Source organism: Pongo pygmaeus, chromosome 13, assembly GCF_028885625.2.
Source record: "Pongo pygmaeus isolate AG05252 chromosome 13, NHGRI_mPonPyg2-v2.0_pri, whole genome shotgun sequence".
NCBI lineage: Eukaryota > Metazoa > Chordata > Mammalia > Primates > Hominidae > Pongo > Pongo pygmaeus.
Genome location: NC_072386.2, coordinates 44,851,939 through 44,869,018, shown reverse-complemented (window position 1 = coordinate 44,869,018; position 17,080 = coordinate 44,851,939). Strand labels below are relative to the sequence as shown.

Here is a 17,080-nt window from a genome sequence, read left to right as displayed (position 1 = left end):
TTTGGTTACTATTTGCTAATAATTTTATTAAGGATCTGATGTATGTAATAGTCACTTTACTCTTGCTGCTTTCAAAATTCTTTGTCTTTGTCTTTCAACAGTTTAGCTATAATGTATCTCAGTGTCAGTCTCTGAGTTTATTCTACTTAGTTTGGTGAGCTCCTTGGATATTGACATTTATGTCTTTAATCAATTTGGGGAAGTTTTTAGTTATTATTTCTTTAAATATTCTCTATGCTCATTTTTCTCTTCTTCTGGAGCACCCGCAATGTGTATGCTGGTCCACCCAATGGTGTCACACAGGTCCCTCAGGCTGTGATAGCTTTTTTCCAATCTTCTGTTCTTTCTGTTTTTCAGACAATAATTCCCACCATCCTATCTTCAAGTTCACTAACTCTTTCTTCTGCCTGCTCAAATTTGTCTTTGAATTCCTGTAGTAAATTTTTTATGTCAGTTATTGAAATTTCCTGTTTCAGAATTTCTTTTTAGTTTATTCTTAGATAGTCCATCTCTTTATTGATATTTCCATTGTGTCTATACATCATTTTCTTTACTTTCTCCATATCTTGTTTAGTTCTTTGAGCATTTTTAAGACAGTTGTTTTAAAGTCTTTGTCTAGGATATCTGTTATCACATTGTTTTCAGGGATTATTTCTGTTGGTTTATTATTATTTTTTCTTAGAATGAAAGATAATTTCTGTTTGTTTGTATGCCTTGTGATTATTGTTGTTGAACACTGGGCATTTGAGCTAATAGTGATAGCTCTGAGAATAAAATACTCCCCTTGTTCCAGAGTTTTCTGTTTTTTGTTTTTGTTTTTGTTCTTGGTTTGGTTTGGTTTGGTTTGGTTTGGTTTGGTTTGGTTTTGAGAGGGGTTCTCACTCTGTCACACAGGCTGGAGTTCAGTGACATGATCATGGCTAACTGCAACCTCCACCTCCCAGACTCAAGCAATCCTCCCACCTCAGCCTCCTGAATAACTAGGAACACAGGCACTCGCCACCACACCCAGCTAATTTTTTTGTATTTTTGGTCAAGATGTATTTTTGTCATGTTGCCCAGGCTGGTCTTGAACTCCTGAGCTCAAGCTATCGACCACCTAGGTGTTCCAAACTGCAGGGATAACAGATGTGAGCCACCGCACCCTGCCTTTTGTTTTTGTTTTTGATTATTGTAGGTTTTCTCTATGCTAAGGATCAACCTTACATAAAAAAGTAAGCTCTTCTTAGATCTTTTCTGAGTTTGTTCCTTCTCCTGAGCGTGAGTGATGACTTTCTAATTTCCCCCATATATGCAGTTGCTCTTGAGCTTCCAATATTCAATGTCTTATTTCCAAAATGGTAAAAAAGATAAAAATAAAGGGGAAGGAGGTGCTGATGATTTAAATCTCCTGGAAGTCACTTCACCAGGGGGAGAGGGGCAGTAGTCACCACATCTTTGTCTTCACCTCTGTGATCATAAGCAACAACCAGTGATCAGAACACAGATCCCCAATATTTGGTGGATAAGGTCCTCTTTTGTCCACTCTGACTCCCACAGGATGTGTGCAAACAGATCTAGGAACATGTGCATGGCTTCTACTGTGCTAAGAACTGTAATTGACCAAAAGTAATTTTAATTCACCTTCCAAGTCCTCCTCCGGAGGATACAAGCCATCAATAGACTCTAGAATTCTGAAATGTTTATATCAGACAGACTCTGCCAGTACAATTGTTACCTAGGAGGGGAGACAGATTTCTGGTATTTCCTACTCCACTATCTATCTTCCCCGAATTGCATTTTTGAGATAATTGAGACATTACTGTGTTTCCTGGCATAGATGTCAGATCTGAAGTAAACCTAAACATACCTTTTAATATAAACACACATTATCAGTCAAGATAAAGTTAAATAGATATTATGCTGACAATGCCCAAATCTAAATCTAATATAAAACCAGTTTATTTTTCATATATGTGGCATTGGTTGGGATTCTATGCAATGGCTCAATAATCCAGATTGCCTGGGTCTTTCAGCATGGGACATTCTCTGTAATTGTCAGGCTCAAGTGAGAAAGGCATAAAAGTTATCTCACTAAATACTTCGGACTCAAAGTGATATACTTCACTTTTCCATACAGCCTACAGACAAAACCCATCATGTAGCTCTGCCTAGCTACAAGAGGATGGCAAAATATAATCCCATATATCTGAAAGGAGAGAAGAACCAGATATGGGTAAGCACTACAAGTTTTTACCACAATATTTATTATGAAAATTAGAAACAATAATAGAATCTGCAAGTTAAATAAGTACTCAGTGGTATAACCTCCTTCCTAATGTAGAAATCTCTTCCAAGATGTCACCAGCGCTTTAACTAACCTTTGTTCAAGTGCCTCTACTGTCATGGAGCTCACAGCCTCATTATTAAATATTTTCTTCTTTGTTGTAATTGTTGAACTAAAATCTTCCTTCTGATAATTCATAAGATTTGCTTTACCCTGTGACTGTCACTTGCAATGTTTGCACTTTATTAAAAAAAGAAAAACAACTGTAGAAAATGAGGTGCAAATTAAGATGACATATTTATTTTAAAAATGAAGAAAAACCAAGTACTTGATAAAGGAATAGATCACTTTTAAGAGCTAAGAATGCTTAGGAAAAGCCACAAGATATAATCAGTCAGAATTTTCTTTTAATTTTTTAGACTACAAATTATTCCTCAGAAGATGAGGATGGATGTGCAATAGGGCTTATTGTCTTTTTCTTTTCATTTGTATTGTTGTGTATATATAACACCTTCCTTATGAAAAAATAAGTTTTATGCAGCAAATTTCTAACTAAAAACGAAGGAAAGTTTAATAGCTTAGGTAAATTTTAAGCTATCTTTTTAAATCTATTAGCCAGATACAAGTATTTTGTGTAAAATATTATATTTCAAAAAATGATAAACTGTGCTGATGGGAGTGACTAATGTTTAAAGACCTAATTTTTTTATTCAGTGATTAAAATAATAATGGGAATATCTAATATATACCTTCCATGAACAGAGAACATAGAGTATTTTGTAACTGGATGATTATGCTTCATCTATTCAAAATAAGAGTTTGCTTTCCATTTGAACTTTCTTATTGATTAATACCTGGGTTTAATTTTCTCTCTTATCAGGTTTGTTTGTTTAAATTTTTCATGCATATTGGCAGACTATCACTGAACAATTCAGAAAGAATATAGAGCTCCATTTTTATTGGCCTACTTATAATTCTGCATATGAAAATAACTTAATGGTTGAGCTCATTTCAGAAAAGGACCAGATGCAGTGGCTCACACCTGTAATCCTAGCACTTTGGGAGGCCAGATCACTTGAGGTCAGGAGTTCGAGACCAGTCTAGTCAACATGGTGAAACCCCGTCTCTACTAAAAATTCAAAAATTAGCCACGCGTGGTGGTGGGTGTTTGTATTCCCAGCTACTCGGGAGTCTGAGGCAGGAGAATCGCTTGAATCTGGGAGGTAGAGGTTGCACTGAGCCAAGATAGCACCACTGGACTTCAGCCTGAGTGACAAAGCAAGACTCTGTCTCAAATATATATAAATATGGGAAAAGATTTCGTAATGACCACTGACTAAAAGGAGACTCAGTAAGTCCCTAAAATATTACAACAGAATTAGACAAGGAGTTTGATATTAAAGATCATAGGCTACTGTGTCTATAATTGTGAATACAAGATGTTAACACAGTTCAAAAATGAAATATGTATTGTATGAATCAATTTCTCAGCTCCTTAGACATCTTTGATTGCTTTTTATAATTATCTATCTGCCCCTCCACCCCTGCTTTAGTCTTCCTGTTTATTTTAAATGATATAATAACACAATCACAGCAGTTGTAATGTTGTGGAAATAGCGCTAGAAATGGGACTAAGACGACCTGTTCAGTCGCAGCTTGCTTCTTTACTGGTACACAAATTTGAGCAAATCATTTTAGTTTTTTGAAACTCCGTGAATAAGGATATCTACCTCGTAGAATTGTATGAGGACTAAATATGAGATGTGTTGAAATTTGCCCCAGTGCTGTCAGTACTTCTTGAGTTCCCATCCCTTTATGATGTCCACAGAGACAAAAGGTTTCAGACAAAAAGCTGGAATTATGAAACAAGTGAAAGCCAAATATAATAATTGAAAAAAAATCTATCGGCCTTTGAAAGATATAAATATAGAATAAATAGTGCTAATGGATCATTTTCTAATTTTTAAAAAAGGCCTTTTTCCCTATAGAGTTTATATCAGTGCATTTTTACAATTGTACTGAAGAATTTTTATAAATATTTTACAAAATTAAGAAATCGCTGTTGACAAAGCCTTTTGTGGACCTCGAGAAATTCTGGATGCTGTGTGTGATAGATGTGAATAAACAGACATGCCAACACCAACATTTACAATAAAGAGCATGCCAGGCTATGCTATCAATGGCCTCTCTTTCTCAATATAACCCATAGGAATACCAACACATATTTTTCTGCCGCTTTTTTGAATGGATATGCATTTCTGCATGAAGACTACTACTTCCTACCCATTCCCTCATACTGGACATTCTAGGTCCCTGGGCTTCCTGTTTAGTGGAGGGTTGCTAAGAGATGTTAATTGACAATCAAGTGCAGAAATTCTTTTATATTACTTATAATATAACCCTGTAACCCTATTCTGTGACTCTACAATGAAAAGGTAGGACGCTATAGCACCCCCAAATAAAAGCCTTAAGTAATCAAACTCACACAGTTATAGACATAACTTATTTTAATTATCTGCTTAATTTAAATTTAAGTGATATTTGTTAACCTTACAGAGTCCATGGGGTAACAGTGATTGGGAGTGCCTCCTCTAGTCTATCATCTTGTGCCTGAGCAAGGTTACTGCACTTGGAACCTCATCCTCCTGGCTTGGCTTCCATAGTCACATTACAGCAATCCTCCACACCACTCTCATGCTGCTCTCTATCCCTCTTCCAGCACCTCAGTGCTACCAAATTCTTCATTCCCTCCTCTTATGATGTAACTTCTAACATCCAGTCTCACAGCAGATTATTAGAGTGTGTAAGGAGGAAACAGAGGTAAATTTTGGTTCTGATGAAGAGGTAGAAGGGGTCAGAAGGTTTCCATCATTGTCTGTCTTCTGCAAGGTTATCTAAAAAGTGAAGAGACATCCTTGAAGTGAGTATTGACCAAATGTCAGTTGTCTCTTCAGACTTCCTATTGTTTAAAAATAAATGAAAAGAAAAAAGCTCTGTTTTCTTACCTAAATTTGAATTATATTACCAAAGGCCCCTTAGGTAATGGGGACTTTATACGTTCCAGAGTAAGTAGTATATGGTGTGTGCATGCATGTTTCTCTCTCTCTATCTGTGTGTGTGTGTGTGAGCGGAGAGAGAGACGAAGAAAAGGGAGGAGGTGATAATCCTTCTAAACGTATACAAGTTGCTTGTGAGAAAAATAGCAGTAATCATAACACACCAAGTCCCTTATTGCTGGTAATGCTTTTCATGTGTCTCTCCAGATTCCCTAATTTTAACTTCTTAAATGTCTCATCTCCTTCTCTATACCCTGGAAAATTATAATATGCTGATTCAATTTTAAAAAGTTATTTGAAATGTAGTCAAACTCATTTGATCTTCCTGAATTCATCACTGCATATGAGTTTCATCCCATTTTATTAGTAAATTTGACGCTGATGATGATAAATCCATCCAGAGCCACACATCTCCATCTGCAAATTTCAAGGTTTAATTTTAAACTTTTTAGGGTAAGAGGTTTTTAAAATATTTTCAACTTGTAGGATTTCCAAGACCTTATTTCTAAATGTTTCAATATGATCAATCTTATGCATGTGATTTTATATTTCTATATCAGATATAAAAAATATTTAGATTATTTAGGCCTTCAGTTAGTTCTTTTTATACATGAAGCTACTTTTACGAGCAAAATGAAGGAGAAGTGAGATAGTGGCAGTTGCTGTCTTTTGGAGGACAGGCCAATTTACTTCTTGCTTCTAAAGGAAGTAGGCTTTACCCTTTAAACCTCCCCCATCATATGCTCTTGAATGTACTGTTTCCTTTCATCAGTAAGTTCTCCTGAGCTTCTCTCTCTCTCCCTCTCTCTCTATCTCTCTCTCTGTTTGACTGTTTCTCTGACATTACCCAAAGATAACTGTTTTTTTTTTCTGGTCTCAGAATTATTTGATGTCCTTTAGTAGTGAGGTCAGTTTCCACAAATGCCTAATTAAAAAAAAATTCTCCTTCAAATAGGCAAAAGGAGGAGGAGTTGAATTCAAAACACCTGGAGTCTCCTTTGATTAGCAGTATTCAATTTCTGATAGTACCCATTTTATGGCATTTTAGTGAAGATAATTCTAAAAGTTAACAGAAAAGTCAGGCCAATCTTTCCAATAGGATGGCACACTCCTTTGTAAATCTTTAAATGCTTTTCATTGCATTATTTCTGAGTAGGGACCAGCAATGTTCCTAAATAGGAAGTGTGTTTTTTGTGAACATTAAGTCCCATAGGTCTCTGGTTTTCCTGTTTAGTGGAGGATTACTAAGACAGAGTACTTAATTTCTCACAGTTGGAAATTTTCCTGGTTTCTCTAGACCATGTAATTCTTCAAAATATTATAGGGTAGAACAAGGCCTGAATTTTACCTGTGCTTTTGATTAGGCTTCAGTTTGTTTTACAGATTATTGAATTTCTTGTCTCCTTCTGTGCTTTTTCCACAGTGCAGGCAGTAATCACAATATCCTTCATGTGGTGTACTACCTTGCCCTTAACGATGTTAGAAACGCATGGTATCGATTCCCATTGTGCGTTTAGATAACAGCAATACAAGCACAGAATATTATCTTGGCACCATAGAAGCTCTACAATCCCCAAGCGTCAATAGTACATTTTCTTCAAACGTTAGCAACCTTAATCCCTGGCAAGAAAAAAAACAGATTATGCAATCTATAATGATCTTACTCTTCAGCAAAATTCTATTTTTTTGTGTTTGTTATTAGAAATTTCCACAGACATCTTTTAGCAGTCGTAATTCTGCCTGCCCAGCTAGACGTAAGCTCAGTGAGGAAGGGGATCTGTTGCTACTCTTCTTTAATGATGGAAACACTGACGAGTATATGAAGAATTTTACCCATTAGATGTGTGAGGCTAAGAGATCTTTGATCGTGCCACTGCTCTCCAGCCTGGGCGACAGAGTGAGACCCTGTCTCAAAGAAAAAAATAAAAATGATGTGTCCACTCATTTAAAACTTCTGTCAGACCACTCTTTTTTATAAATTTTTACATTTTTTAATGATCTAACAAGCTTTATTTTTATCATTGTTAAAAATCTTTTTTTTGAGTAACACAATCACAAAGTAAAGAATGTTATCATTGATTTAACCAGTAAAAAACAATACTTAACAATAAAATTTTTCAAACATGGCTCCAGGCCATTCAGATGACTTAGCTTGGGCTCAAGTTATCTTCCTTTGATGACCTTCTCTTCTTCGAATGAATCACAATGAGGCAGAAAAATTTTCGTGGGTGCAGAGTAGGTGTATATATTTATGGAGTATATGAGATGTTTTGATACAGGCATGCAACATGAAAAAACCACATCATGGAGAATGGGGTATTCATACCCTCAAGCATTTATCCTTTGAGTTACAAACAATCCAATTACACTTTTTAAGTTATTTTAAAATATACAGTTATGATTGACTATAGTCACCCTATTGTGCTATCAAACAGTAGGTCTTATTCATTCTTGCTATTTTTTTTGGTACCTATTGACTATCCCTACTTCCCTACTCCCCTCAGACACCCACTACCCTTCCCAGCCTCCATCCTTCTACTCTTTATGTCCATGAGTTCAATTGTTTTGAGGTTTAGATTCCACAAGTAAGTGAGAATAGGTGATGTTTGTCTTTCTGTGCCTGGCTTATTTCACTTAACAGAATGTCTAGTTCCATCCATGTTGCTGCAAATGACTGAATCTCATTTTTTTACTGCATTTTGCATATGTGCCATATTTTCCTGATCCATTCATCTGTTGATGAACATTTAGGTTGCTTCCAAATTTTAGCTTTGTAAACAGTGCTGCAATAAACATAGGAGTGCAGATATCTCTTCAATATATTGATTTCCTTTCTTTGGGGTATATATCTAGCAGCGGGATTGCTGGATCATATAGTAGCTCAATTTTTGGTTTTTTGAGGAAACTCCAAACTTTGCTCCATGGTGATTGTACTAATTTACATTACTACCAACACTGTATGAGGGTTTCCTTTTCTCTACATCCTTGCCAACATTTCTTATTGCCTGACTTTTGGACATAAGCCATTTTAATTGGGGTGAGAGGGCATCTCACAATAGTTTTGATTCACACTTCTCTAATGATCAATAATGTTGAGTATCTTTTCATAAGTCTGTTTGCCATTTGTATGTCTTCTTTTGATAAATGTCTACTCAAATATTTTGCCCATTTTTGATTGGATTATTAATTTTTTTCTATAGAGTTTTTTGAGCTTCTTATATATTCTGGTTATTAATCCCTTGTCAAATGTGTAGTTTACAAATATCTTATCCCATTCTGTGGGTTGTCTCTTCACTTCATTGATTGTACTCTTTGCTGTGCAGAAGATTTTTAACTTGATGTGATCTCATTTGTTCATTTTGGCTTTGGCTACCTGTGCTTGTGTGGTATTGCTCAAGAAATCTTTGTCAGGACCAATGTCCTCAAGATTTTCCTCAATGTTTCCTCATTGTAGTTTCATAGTTTGAGGTCTTAGATTTAAGTGTTTAATCAAATCATTTTTTATTTGATTTTTGTATATGGAAAGAGATAGGGATCCAGTTTCATTCTTTTGCATATGGGTATGTAGCTTTGCCAGCACCATTTATTAAAGAGACTGTCTTTTCCCCAGTGTATGTTCTTGGCATCTTAGTGAAAAATGTCTTTACTGTAGGTGTGTGATTTTGTTTTTGGGTTCTCCTGTTCCATTGTTCTATGTGTCTGTTTTTAGGCCAGTACCATGCTGTTTTTGCTACTATCACTCTGTAGTATAATTTGAAGTAAAGTAACATGATTCCTCCAGTTTCACTATTTTTGCTTAGGATAACTGCCTCTTCAGGGTTTGGTGTTCCATATAAATTTTAGTATTTTCTTTCTATTTCTGTGAAGAATGTCTTTGGTATTTTGATAGGAATTGCATTGAATCTGTAGATTGCTTTAGGTAATATGGACTTTTTAACAATCTTGATTCTCCCAATCCATGAACATAGAATATTTTTCCATTACTTGGTGTCTTCTTCAATTTCTTTCATCAATGTTTTGTAGTTATCGTTATAGAGACCTTTCACTTCATTGGTTAATTCCTAGATATTTAATTTTATGTGTGGCTATTGTAAATGGGATTACTTTTTTATTTCTTTTTCACATTTTTCACTGTTGGTATATGGAAATGTTACTGATTTTGGTATATTGATTTTGTATCCTGCAACTTTACTGAATTTGTTTGTCAGCTCTAATAGTTTTTTAGAGGAGTCTTTAGGTTTTATTCAAATATAAGATCTTATCATTAGCAAACAAGGATAATTTGACTTCTTCATTTCCAATTTGGGTGCTCTTTATACCTTATCTTGCCTGGTTGCTCTAGCAAGGTACTATGTTGATTAACAGTGGTGACAGTGGGCATCCTTATCATGTTTAGATGTTAGAGGACAGGCTTTCAAATTTTCCCCATTTATTGTAATACTAGCTGTGAGTCTGTTGTATATGACTTTTATTATGCTGAGGTATGTTCCTTCTATGCCCAGTTTTTTAGGGTTTTATCACAAAGTGATATTGAATTTCATCAAATGCGTTTTCAGCATCAATTGAAATAATAGTATATTTTTGTCCTTAATTCTATTGATATGATGTATCACATTGATTGATTTGTGTGTATTAAACCATCCTCACATACCAGGGCTAAATCCCACTTGCTCATGATGAATGATCTTTCTAATGTATTGTTGAATTCAGTTTGCTTGTATTTTGTTGAGGAGTTTTTCATCAATATTCATCAGAGATATTGGCCTGTAGTTTTCTTTGGTTTTCTCCATATACATATTTCTTTTTTTTTTTTTTTTTTGAGATGGAGTCTCACTCTGTCTCCCAGGCTGGAGTGCAGTGGCGCAATCTTGGCTCCCTGCAAACTCCGCCTCCCGGGTTCACGCCATTCTCCTGCCTCAGCCTCCAGAGTAGGTGAGACTACAGGCACTCACCACCACGCCCGGCTAATTTTTTGTACTTTTAGTAGAGATGGGGTTTCGCTGTGTTAGGCAGGATGATCTCAATCTCCTAACCTCGTGATCTGCCGGCCTCGGCCTTCCAAAGTGCTGGGATTACAGGCATGAGTGTTTTCTATTTTTTTGTGTCTTTGTCTGGTATTGGTGTTGCAGTAATACTGGCCTCATAGAATGAATTTGGAAGTATTTCCTCTTTCTTTAGTTTTTGGAACAGTTTGAATAGGATTGGTATTAGTTCCTCTTTAAATGTGTGGTAGAATTCAGCAGTGAAGCCATGAAGCCATCATGTCCTGGGCTTTTCTTTCTCTCTTTTCTTTTCTTTTGTTTTGTTCGAAATGGAGTCTCATTCTGTCACCCACGATGGAGTGCAGTGGCACAATCTCAGCTCACTGCAACCTCACTCAGCCTCCCAGATTCAAGGCATTCTCCTACCTCAGCCTCCCAAGTAGCTGGGATTACAGGCACCCACCACCATGCCCAGCTAATTTCTGTATTTTTAATAGAGATGGGGTTTCACTACATTGGCCAGGCTGGTCTCGAATTCCTGACCTCAAGGGACTAGAAAAGCGAGAGCAAACCAAACCCAAAATTAGTAGAAGAAGAAAATAATAAAGATCAGAGCAGGAATAAATGAAATTAAAATGAAAAAAAAAGATCAATGAAACAAAAGTTGATTTTTTAAAAAGTTAAACAAAATTGACAAACCTTTAGCCAGACTAAGAACAAAAGAAGAAGTTTCAAATACACAAAATCAGAAATGAAAAAGCAGACATTACACGTCTGCCTCCCAAAGTGCTGAGATTACAGGCGTGAGACACCACGCCTGGCCAATCCAGGGCTTTTCTTTACTAGAATACTTTTTATTATGGATTCAATTTCATTATTTGTTATTGGTCTGTTCAGGTTTTGGATTTCTTCATGGTTCAATCTTGGTAGGTTGTCTGTATCTAGGAATTTGTCCATTTCTTCTAGATTTTCCAATTTATTGGTATATAGTTGCTCATAGTAGCCACTAATGATTGTTTGAATTTCTTCAGTATTCTTGTAATGTCTTCTTTTTCATTTCTGATTTTATGTGTTTGGAACTTCTTCTTTTTTTCTTAGTCTGACTAAAGGTCTGTCAATTTTGTTTAACTTTTTAAAAAATCAACTTTTGTTTCGTTGATCTTTTGTATTTTTTTCATTTTAATTTCATTTATTTCGCTCTGATCTTTATTTTTTCCTTCTACTAATTTTGGGTTTGGTTTGCTCTTGCTTTTCTAGTTAAGATCTATCACTAGATTTCTTATTTGTCATTTTTCATCTTTTTTGAGGTAGGCACTTATGGCTATAAATTTCCCCCTAAGCAATGCTTTTACTATATTCCATAGGCTTTGGTATGTTGTGTTTTCGTCATCATTTGTTCCAAGAAATCTTTCAGTTTGTAAAAATATCTGATGAATCATCCATCTGCAACATTAATTGTTAATATAGATTTATAATTATTATGTTGTTTATTTTGGAGCCTTCAAAATAACAATTGTTTACAGTGGAACAGAGACTTCTAGCTGAACACTAAACTTGTTTCCTTTTTATCCTTTGCATGTAGCTACACTACATTAACCAACTCTCCTTTCAGTATGTGTGGTTAACTGACTAGTTTTAGCCAATGGAATTTTGTAGGAAGTGTTGTAGTCTTTTACAAAGTCTGGCTTATATGAAAATCTGCCTCATAATAATATTCTATACTCCTTCACCATCTTTTTTTGTTTTTCTTTTTTTTGAGATGGAGTCTCACTCAGTCACTCAGGCTAGAGTGCAGTGGTGCAATCATAGCTCACTGTAGCCTCAAATTCCTAGGCTCAAGCATCTTCCCTCCTCAGCCTCTTGTGTAGCTGAGTCTGCAGGCAAGCACCATCATGCCCAACTAATTTCTTCGCTATCTTTATGCCAATATGTACGGTGGTATTTGAAAGCAAGTGTTGAAGAGGGAAAGTTCACAAAATGTAAGAAATATGAGTCCTTTCACTTAGAGAAGAACTACTCTGATTAGAAATACCCATTTTAGATTCTACATGAGGAAAAAATTGACCACTATGATAAACAACTGAGCGTCTGAAATTTGTGTACAACTGCAACTACGGCTGATAGTGAGATATCCATGCCTTTTGCCCAAAGTATGTGTTGAAAGAAGGGGAAGAAGAAATACCCTCACTCACTCCCCAACCTCACCTCATTTATGATACCAGACAAGCATAACACAGAAGCTATAGGGCCTCTTCAGTTTTTGTTTTTGTTTTTAGAGATAGGATTTGACCTTCACTCAGGCTGAAGTGCAGTGATGTCATCATAGTTCACTGCAGCGTCAACCTCCCAGGCTCAAGCAATCCTCTCACCTCAGCCTTCTGATTAGCTGGGACTACAGAGATGTGCCACCATGCCCATCTAATTTTTTTTTTTTTTTTTGTAGAGATGAGGTCTCACTATGTTTCCCAGGCTGGTCTCGAAATCCTGACCTCAAGTAATCTTTCCCTCTTAGCCTCCCAAAGTGCTGAGATTACAGGCATGAGCCACAGTGTCTGGCCTCCTTCCTGTCTTTAAGTAAGGCAATATATTAAAAAAAAAAAAAAAAAAAAGCCTTGTTACTCATTTTACCTGCACATCAAATTAAATACAAAAACTAAATTCTAGAGTCTAATTAAGACAATTTATAAAGGAGTCACTTTCAAAAATTGTATTTATATTTATATACATATAAATCATATATAACTATTATATTATGTAATTTACATATATAATTATATTACAATCACATTATATGTATTATAACAGTATGTATTCTATATTATATATGTCTGTATATTATAGATTCTATTATAGATCATTATATATACATTACATCCCATGCCTTACATTTTTCAAATAATAAGCAAACTTGGTTCAATATTTACTCTGTATAAAGTGACACTTTTTTACTACAGAATGCTGACTTCCTAAACATTTTTCCTAATGAAATCTATCACTATCCCTATTGCTTATTTTATGAAAATTATAATATAAGTTAAAGCAGAATTAGTATCAATATTATTGATACAAATACATAGGCTTGATATTTTGCTCTTTGCTTCATGATTTCAAAATATGGTTCAAAAAATAAAAACAGCCGATTTGTTCATAATACATTCCAAAGCATTGGCCCCTGCTCAATCCTTGTACATAGTACGTGCTAAATAATAGGATGATACCGTGGTGATGACTATAGAGATATGTTGAGAAATGTTGAAGTAATTGAAAGGTTATCTTTTACCAATATCACAATGTAGCCCTAATCTTTGAAATAAGCACAGAATGTTTACTGTGCAGCAAAGGTACTTCTCAATTCCACTCCAAACACAATTGTTTCTGATTATTTTGACTTTGACACCTCACATGCATGTACTTTAGAAATTTCTCATAGAGAAGTCTTACTAGGTCATTTGCTAAAACAATCAGAATATAAGTCATTAGTAAGAGAAATATTTTAAATTATTTAATCTTAATTTAGCAAGAGAGAATTTCACTGAACAGAAATCAAATTATTGTTAACTGACCCTGCACCAGTATTTGCAATGTTTTGTTAACTTTTGAAAGCTCAATTAAGAAACTATTAGCACAGTTTGTCAGCAAACGTGTTATCTGAGACCTCAACTACAAAACATTCTGCCCTAAAATAGAAATGTTGTTTGACTGAATCTCTGCTCAGTGACACAAAAACACAGGTCTTACATTCTCCCACTTTGCTGTCACTTAATTTAAGCTTCTCCATGGGGTAAAAACACATGACTGTTCTAACAGATGACTTTGAGTTGTCTTAACGCCTGTGGAATTCTAACCATTAATCTGAGCTAAGTACAACGAAGGGTATAACTTAATAGCATGTAATCCAATTGGACAATTAATATATTCAGTATTATTTGCCACAAATATCACTAAATACATTAATATTCATTAGCAGTTTTCCTGAAAAATACAGATGCTCTTAAAACTCCTTTTCCCCAATTTAATCTAAAACCCTAATCTTTATCATTTAGATTTTTATTAATTATCTTATAAATGACAGTTTTAAAAGACTTTTAAAAAATGGAAAGAGGGGGTCAGTCCTTTTGTCTGAGACACAATCTTAGCATTAACTATGAAGGTATTCATGCACACCAATGGTGGTTACTAATTAGTCTTATTATGCTGCCAACATGTGTATTTCTGAACAGCCCAATTCTAAATTCTCTACCAAGTGTTCTTTCATGTGTCTTTTTCCTGTTATCTTCATAGATATTTCCTTGGTTTAAAAGTGCACAAATATTAAGAGATAATTTACTACAAAGAAGATAAAGACCTAATAAGGGAGTAATGAATGATGGAATTAGGAACCAAGGAGTCCATTTTAGGTGGGGTGGTCAGGCAAGACCTCCCTGAAGAGGTAATATTGGAACATGGACCTGTATGAAGTGACATAGCAAGTCATGCAAAGCCCTCAAGAAATGGCAGAGGGAATAATAAGTGTGAGGCACTGAACTGGTAATAAGTTTGCTGTTGAGCAAAAGGGTAGCAGGGAGAGCCACAGGGGGATGTTAGGAGGTTATCAGATCACACAGGCTCCTTCTGTAAGGATTTCTGTTTATTCTAGCTGGGCTCAGAAGCTTTTGAAAGGTTTTCACATGAGCATTAGTAATCAGATATCAGTAATCAAAAGCTCTCTCAGGATACTGAATGGAGAGCAAACTCCTGTGTGGTTAAGCGTAGAAAGTAAAGGAATAAATTAGACTATTGTCACAGTCCAGGTGACAGATAATCATGAACTGAATTTGGAATCAATTAGACCAACTGATAAAAACAGGATGTACAAACCAAGGGGAAGAAACAATGACTTCTGTGTGTGGATTTTTTTTTTCCAAAGCAATGGGGTTAATAATGTTTCCATTTACTGAAACAGGAAAGACTGAGGAGCACATTGTATAAATATCTGATAAACTTTAGATACCTAAGTGGACTGAGTAGACACTTAGATATATAAGTCACAATGTTAAGGTTGTGACTTATATTGCTATTGCTATTGCTATTGCTATTGCTATTGGAGTTACTAACTTGGAATTTACCAGCTCGTAGACGAATTCAATACATGGATCAGATCAGCCAGAGTAATTGTTTCCAAAGGGGGATTCTCACAGCCCCTCAGCAGATACATAAATCCATTAGGTCCATAAAGAAGGTATCAGAATTGCATTTTATTTTTACGTTTATATTTAATTACTATTCTATTAGTTGACACTGATAGCCTCACTTGATCCATGTTAGTCATTTTTGTGTCAGAGTGCACTCAGGTGTCCTGAGGTAACTATGGGAATTATACAACAAAGAATTGTGGTGCTCAAAGCCTCAGTCTTTTTTTTTTGTCATAATGTAGCACACTGTAGTATACCTGTATCTGTACAGATGAGTATATATGAGTAGACAAAATAGTTTTAAAAATACCTTTATAAAATAAACATTTTATTTTGGAATAATTTTAAATTTACAGAAAAGTTGCAAAATTAACATAGTTTCCACATATCCTTCACCTCAAATTCCTCTAATGTTAACATATATTACTTATACATTATTCAAAACTACTGAAAAACCAATATTGGTAAATTGCTACTAATTTTGTTTAAGAGACAAAAATGATCATCTAGTTAGATTTGGCGAGAAGTCTGAATAAAAAAATCAAAACTACCAAAAACAGTACCTGTATTTGTCCAATCTCTGTTTCTATTTAATATAAAGGAATACCTGTGACTGGGTAATTTATAAAGAAAATAGGTTTATTTGGGTTCACAGTTCTGCAGGCTGTACAAGCATGGCACCAACATCTGCTCAGCTTCTGGTGAGGCCTCCAGAAACTTTTACTCATGGCAAAAGGTGAGAGGGGAACAGGCGTATCACATGGTAAAAGAGGGAAGCAAGACAAAAAAATGGCCAGGCACGGTAGCTCATGCCTATAATCCCAGCACTTTGGGAGGCCAAGGGAAGAGGGTTACTTGCAGCCAGTGGTTCAAGACCAGTTGGGCCAGATAGTGAGACCCTGTCTCTACAAAATAAATTAATAAATAGAGAGAGAGAGAGAGAGAGAGAGAGAGAAGGGAGCAAGACAGAGTGGGGTAGGTCCCAGACTTTTTTTAACAGTCAGATCTCTCAGTAATTCATTACCAAGGGGAGGGCACCAAGCCGTTTATGGTGGATCTTTCCCAATGAGCCACTCACCTCCCCCAAGGCCCCATCTTCAACATTGGGGATCACATTTCAACATGAAATTTGGAGGGGACAAAACATGCACACCATATCACTGTCTAAATATTATTTTATATTGTTATTTTTCACAATTAACTTTGTGCTAAGTGAGTAGATTCAAAACCTTGAGATACTGGTTGAGTGTTCAAAGCCATGAGAATTAGCAAGGCACTTTAAAATTAAGCACCCAAAACTTGAAGACAAATACCACCATGTGTCAGTGATATGTAAATCTATGTACTATTCAATCTAGAACATTACCGAATTTGCCGAAATTGATGTTTGGCATAATCTTTTGGTATACTATAATATAGATGACATAAATTTAAATATACTAATACATAAAGATGCTTTGGTTTAAAAAATGAAGTATAGGTACTATAGTTTATTACTTCACAATTATTCTTCATACTAAATTTTGGAACCTGAAGATAATATATTTAGAAGATTTTGATGACTACAATAAGTAAAAGTGAATTTACTGATATTAAAAACCTTAA

General features: G+C 35.3%; 1 protein-coding gene across 1 annotated transcript in view; it reads left to right on the top strand.

Annotated features, from left to right (window-relative positions):
- Window positions 1-2,126: 2,126 nt before the first annotated feature.
- TYRP1 (tyrosinase related protein 1) overlaps window positions 2,127-17,080 on the top strand; it is a 47,475-nt gene continuing 32,521 nt past the window's right edge. The window contains exon 1 of the mRNA XM_063650423.1: window positions 2,127-2,215. The gene's annotated coding sequence lies outside the window, so the exon portion shown is untranslated. The remainder of the gene's footprint in view (window positions 2,216-17,080) is intronic.